The following is a 6,919-nucleotide window of genomic DNA, read 5'->3' as shown; positions in this document are numbered from 1 at the left end:
TCTTCTACTGTTTGCACACCTGTTTAAACATTAAACTTGTGTAGTTAGGCAAGGGTTGCGTAGTTAACAGCTGTCACTTTGAAGAAAAAAACTGTTTGTTGTTTGGTTTCCTGCATGTGGTCCCCTCCTCTCTCTGCTGCAACCCATTCAGTGAACTGCAGTGCTCTGGTGTTCTTGTAGCTGGGTACTAGGCACTTCTCTGAAGATAAGATGGCTCTGATTTGGGCTGGTCAGAGGGCTAAACTTTGCAGATGTTTATCGTTAGTGACCAAAATTGTGCTGTGAATGAGCTGCTTGAATTTTCTACCTGTGGATTTTAACTGCTGTCTGAGCTTTAATTATCCTGAAGTCTATCTGCATCTATCTGTTGTGAGGGAGTACAAAACTTTATTTCTAACTATTGTATTTGTCCTTTAGAGAGCTGTTCTTCACAGCCAAATGAATCAAATACTGCCCAGCTTAAGTATTAGTTAGCTTGTCATAAGAAGCTTTCTTTTGAATAATAACATGTACCTTAATTTTATACAAACATACAATTACTGTTCTGGGTCTGCATGGGAACAGCTGAATGTGTTCCTTGCTAATTAGAACTGTACCTGTTTTCTGTAGGCATCTCTCAGGTTGCTTAAGCAGTGGATGGGGTGACTTAATACATATAAAGCATATTCAAAAGAGCCTTATTGTATTGACATTAACAGTCATTAGAGTAAGAATATTTTTTACACCAACTAGCTGTAAAGTTTCTAAATGGTAAAATGTTGTTTAACAAAGTTTTAGCACCACTGCTATCAGAAAACTTCTTGCTCTAATGTAGTCATAGCAATGTGGTATCCCTGGGAATGCTATTTTGATATAAATATCTGCCAATTCTTGATTCGTATTTAGTATTGCTTGGGGAATTCACTTGTAGGTTAAGTCTAAACTATTAACTTGATTAACATATTTCTAAAGTCACAAGGTACTTCTGAGACATGTATGTTTAAATATGTTCAGTATTATAGAAAGATTGTTACATATGGGACCAAGTGAATGTGGCTTAAAAAAACCCCCTCCACTTAGTTGGAAGAAACTAATAGCATTTTAAGGAAATAATTTAATTTATGCTGTAAGTGTACTACATAGAATCATAGAATTTTTTGGGTTGGAAAAGACATTTGAGATGAAGTCTAATAATTAACTCACCACTTTAAAATCCACCACTAAACCATGCCCTACAGCTGCAAGCACTCAGCCCTTAGATCTCCAACTTATGCTGATTCCCAGTAATTAATAGTGGGGAAAGTTGCTGTGCTAATTAGGTGAGTGAAAGTAAGGCAGAGTTGCTCTTCTTAGTCTAAACATTTTTTTGCTGTATAATGAAACTCTGCTTACTACTAGATAGACTCAGTCTCTCATGCTGCTCAGATAATGCAAGGAGACTCATGCTGCAGGACCTGTCTCCAGAAAGCATGTAGATGACTGGGTTGTAACTAATGTGTTCAGAGAGCAAGGACTTGGATGTATGAGTCTAAACCTTCAGATTTTTTCAATTGACTTGACAACATGGGGTGGCTTACAGTCCTCATTTAAAAATTGAGTTGTCCAAGATTACAAAATTTAACACTTTTTTTTTTCCCTGAAGTTACACTTGAGACCATCAAGGGTTTGATGTGAGGAAGACAAGAAGTTGCATGGATTGTTGAGGCTAGTTAGTGTGGTATACTTTTGTTTTAAAATAGGACTAATAGTAATATTAGGGGAAATGAGTAATACTCAGGGAAATAGCCAGAGAAGATTAATGTAAATCAAGTGTATATTGTTGTTCTGGAGGATTATTCATAACAATATAGAGTGGTTCTGAGCTGGGAAATGAAGCATCTTAAAAATAGCACTGCAGAATTTCTCATTTCTTTTATGTTCAACTCTGCTCTTAAGTTGGTCTTTTGTTAAGGGGTAAGCACTTGATCAAATGCTTGGAACTGAGGCAGAAGTTGTGTTTGTGGTGTTGAAGTTTGGAAGGGTAGTAACTTATCTGGTGGTTTAACCAATAAGAAAAGTACCTGTAATGAAAGTGGGATTGTGGGCCTGCTGGGTTGGTGTGACACCTTCCTTGTTCTGTAAAGCACCTTCCTCATAACACAGGCAACTTACTTCCTCCAAGTTCTGTATTGGTCTTTACTCTGTGTTCTTTCTAACACTGGCTTTTAGAAGCCTACTTTAGACTTTTTGGTTATAATTCCTATATGACTTTCCAATGAAGTACTAAAATAAAAATCTTGTAACCTGCAGCACGGCCAAGTACAGCGTGGTGACATTTCTACCTCGATTCCTGTATGAGCAGATAAGAAAAGCTGCAAATGCATTTTTTCTCTTCATTGCCTTACTGCAGGTATCGTTTTATTGGTTTGCTTTGCTTATAAAATGAAATAATAATGCAGTGAAAGTTGTTTCAGTTGTTATGATAACTGTAAAGATATTCTTAGGTATATTATCAGTAGTAATACTAACGAGGTGTATATTTTCTAATGGAAATTAGAAAGCAATTTAGAGACTTTTTCCAATGTAGTCTGTAAAATCAAGCTGATTTTATTCTTGATAAGTATAAACAAGAAGTAGTATTGTAAAACATGAAGCTTTTGACCATGCTGGGAAATATGTGGGGATTCCTGTGAAACTGCTGACTGTTTAGATAGTCCAAATTATCACTGCTTCCAGTTAGTTATATCAGTTGAATTATTTGCTTGTGAAGAGGGCGAGATACAGAATAAAAGGCATGTAAAGCAATTTTATTTTCTAACTTTATGATAGTAGTTTATTCAAGTCTGCTGAGAGCTTAGGGTAGTTTGCCCAGTTAAATGGGATGTCAGTAAGGCATAAATTAAAGCTTTGCATTGTCTCTTCTCAGATAATTTCTGAATTTGTTAGAAACTAATTATGAATATAAAATGGTTATCTCTTCTTCCTCTGTTCACAGCAAATTCCAGATGTCTCTCCAACAGGAAGATATACCACCTTGGTGCCATTGCTATTCATTTTAACAGTTGCTGGCATCAAAGAAATCATAGAAGACTATGTGAGTATGGTTATGGGGATGGCTGTGCTGAAGACAACGTTTCAAAAAAGCCATGTCACAGAGTTATGGGTCTCTGAAGTCTCTTGAGTCATTGCCAAACAGCAGTAGAAATATCCCTTTTGCTTTCAAAGTTCTGAACTTGACTAGAATTTCAGTAGCACATGAAGATTTTTACTATAGGTAGTGAACAAGGAAACAGTAGAAGTCAAGACACTTGTTTCTACCTTTTCAAGCTTGTTAATTGCTTTTATTAAAAATTACACTGGAGAATTCTGACAGGTTGTTTTTTAAGTTGGTTATGCAAATGGGTGGAAGGGAAGCATCTTCAGCATAGAGCAAACTGTTCTGGGGAAAATCTGCACTAACTTACTTAGATACCATTTATAATAAAGAGGTCTGTCTTCTTTGCAAAGTTCTGATGAATGAAATAATTTACAAATCAATCTAAAAAAACCCCAGTACATGTCATGGGTAGTGTAGCTGTCACCTGAATATACTGTTCTTCATTGTTCCTCTTGTTTTTCTTCCAAAAATCAGTTTTGGAGACTTAGGTTTTTTGCTCTTGATCAGGCTTGAGCCTGACTTCTAATGTGGGGACTCTCAAATTATATTTTTTTACAAACAATTTAGATGATCTATATGTTCTTGGGTTTTTTGTTGTTTGCTTGTTTCTAGCTTTAATGCTTTTGGAATCTGTAGTGAAGTGTAATGAAATGCTTTGTTTCCTTGCAGAAAAGGCATAAGGCAGACAGTGCAGTGAATAAAAAGAAAACAATAGGTAAGACTAAATAGTCCTTAAGTTCATTATTTAAATACCAATAGTGAGTAAGAACATTTTTGAGGAATTCTGTTGCTTGAACATTCATGACAGTGGAGAATGTTTATCTTTTTGGACTGGATAGTTACTGATATATTAGGGTTTTACTTTATTCAATGTTTGAGACTGATGCTGATGGTGAGGCATGGGGAGGGGGAGATAATAAGAACTTAGAAGTTTATATAATGTAAAAGTTGTCTAAAATTATACATTTCTTAGCTTATACAGTTTCTTCTCCAAGAAAACCAAGCAATTTTATCCCCTGCCAAACTGTATCCTGATTCTTTAAAAACCCAAACGACCCAACAAGAAGTCCACAAAACAAACACCCCTCCCTCTAAAAAACCAAACCAATCAAACAAAAAAACCCAAACCAACAAACTCTTGAAACAATAAAATTTTGTTTCAAAGGAATTTCAAGTCCTTTTTGTAAATGCTGCTGTGCTTAAAATAGAGTAAGAGCTCTGGTGATTTTGTTGATTTGCTTTCTTTAAGTGTCACTGAAGGAGAATTTAACACTGATATCCTTCAAATGCCTACGTCTATCCCTAATGTGTATTGATGCTACTTGGCACTAAGTATCCAGACAATGTTTTAGTTTTCATAATCTCCCCAAACTGAAAACCTGTGCAGAAAATACAAAGAGTTTATTGATGGCCTCCCTATGATCGGTGTGCGCTGCAGCCATGGTATCTCTGTTCCTGTGTCAGACAGCTTTGCACTGCTCCTGCCTGGAGATGTGTAAGTGAAATGGAAAACACAGTGACTTGACCTTTGAGTAAAGCCCCTGCCTCCAAAAAACACATCTAGCTTTGCTGTCAGGAAGCTAAAGAAACACTTAAAGGGTCACGGGGAGCCGAGCAACCTGTTAACTTTGTGCTTCAGTTAACAGACAAAATGCTTGCAGAACTATTTTCAGTGAGTTGTTTTTCTTTCATGCAAACAAAAAAGCATTGCTTTACCAGTTCTTCAAGGTAATTTCTCTGCAAGAGTCTGGGAAGGGGCTTTAGGGGCAGGAACATTGTATTTATTAGTAATGAGAAATCTGCAATTAACTGACTAGCACAACAGGCATTATTATAAGTAATATGAAAGATTGATTATGCAAAAGTCACAGAGGCAGTTCTAATTCATTTGTGGTTTGAGAACGTGTACTAGCAAACACTTCAAGGGAGGTTTATCACAGTAATTGTGGAGAGTCAACCTTAAAGAACACAAGGTATTTTTGCAGATCTAAGTGGAACTTAATGCTTAAAATTATTTGGTTCAAGTTTTATTGTTTTCACATTTGAATACTCTAAATACAGTTTTAAAAATTGTACATAGGGTTGTCCTTATATCTCTCAACAAGAAGGCTAAAGAGGCTCATTCTTGAGATCTGTATGATGAGAATGAAAAACTAATTTATGCTCAGGCTGGAATTAAGATTAATTAAATTTAGGTTCTCTAGTACCTTTATCTTCCTTGTATAACTGAGTGAGGTCTAGTCAATGCAATGAGTACAAAGAGTTCAGCTCACTCAGAAGTAGACATCTACTACCTGCTCAGCTATGGTCTGAACTAAATTGACTGCAATGACCAGGTGATTGCTTTAGCAACACACACGTGGACTTTGCATTTATCTTCATGTGTAGTTGTTCTGAGCAGTACTGTATTTTCAAAGCACACTTCCTGTATTAAATTTCCCATTGAAATGATTGGTTTGCTTAGCAGAATGGCTTTCGTATGTAGAAATTAAATTCCCTTTGGAGGAAACTAAATTGAAAGTTCTGCTCCAAGTGAACACTATACATCTCCATTAGGAGCTGGAATGTGTTAGGCCCTGAGCCAGTGCATCATTTCTTGGACAGATCCACATGGTTTATGTGGAGATGACATTGAATCTGAGTACCTGAGTAAATATAATAATCCCAAGTGGAGCTCCTGAGCAGCATATTCCATAGACAGAGTATCAACTCTTTTGGTGTACTGATGCTCTCATTGTCAAATTGTAGAATAAATCACAAGCTTTTACTACTGTATGGAATGCCCTTGAAGAGCAGACAAGCTCTGAGCTAGTGACATGTTGCACAAGACTGATGGGAAATGATTCCCATTCAAATGGGCCTGCTCACACTTAGGTGTGAGTAACAGCATTAAAGCCCAAATATAGAATATCAATACTCTGTGGTTTAGACTTTAAGACTCTAAGTTGAAACTCTTGGTTTTGAATGAAAGCAGTCTGTTTAGGTACTTGTTTTTTGTTACTTTAACAAAATACATTTGACAATGAATAATGCATCAGTTTTGCCCTCCTACAAATATTCTAGAGAACACTATCTTTTGTCCTTTGGAGTATTCCTGTAAGACTGGGGTAAGCCGAACAGAAGGTGTAGAATTGCATTGCCAAAATATCAAAAGTTTTATGTCTAATGCAAGGTTTCTCTTTAGATTGTGAGGTTATGAGTTGAAAAAATAACAGCTGCTTCAGTAATGTGCTTGAAATTAAGCATGAAAGCTAAATTGATTTTTTAAGTAAATTGTCTACAAGACCAAGTTTGTGGCACCTGAAGCTACAAAATACCTTCCTTGCATATGAACATGTGACAGTACAAACTGTTCTCTGAAATGTCTCAAATTATTTTGAACTATTCAAAGCAAGGCATAGGAGGTATGCTAAGTGTTGCAATTCCTCTCTGAGGGCTTGGGGTTTGAGTTAAGGCTGCAGGTATGTGGCTTTTTCACTTGAAATTCTGGGTTCAGGCCACTGGTATTCTGAATCAAGCAGAGCTCAGTTCAAGCACAGCTTATGAGAGGGACGAAGGAGTCTAAAAAAGCTGTTCTTCCTCTGAACTGCTTATAATTGTTTGGGTGGAAGCTCAGCAGTTTAGATGCTTTGCTAGCAGTGCTTCTGTTGGTGCCCACACATTTTTTTTTATTAAATAGTTTACTTCACTGTCATTCATCTGCTGCAAGATTAAATCTCAGGATTCAGTGCTCTGAAATGTGTGGCCTGAGGACAGGAGTCAAGAGATGGGTTTCTTGTACTTGATCTGACAAATCTTACATTC

The sequence above is a fragment of the Chaetura pelagica genome, unplaced genomic scaffold (genome assembly GCF_000747805.2).
Source record: "Chaetura pelagica isolate M959 unplaced genomic scaffold, ChaPel_1.0 scaffold269, whole genome shotgun sequence".
Taxonomy (NCBI): domain Eukaryota; kingdom Metazoa; phylum Chordata; class Aves; order Apodiformes; family Apodidae; genus Chaetura; species Chaetura pelagica.
Note: the sequence above shows the minus strand (reverse complement) of the source record.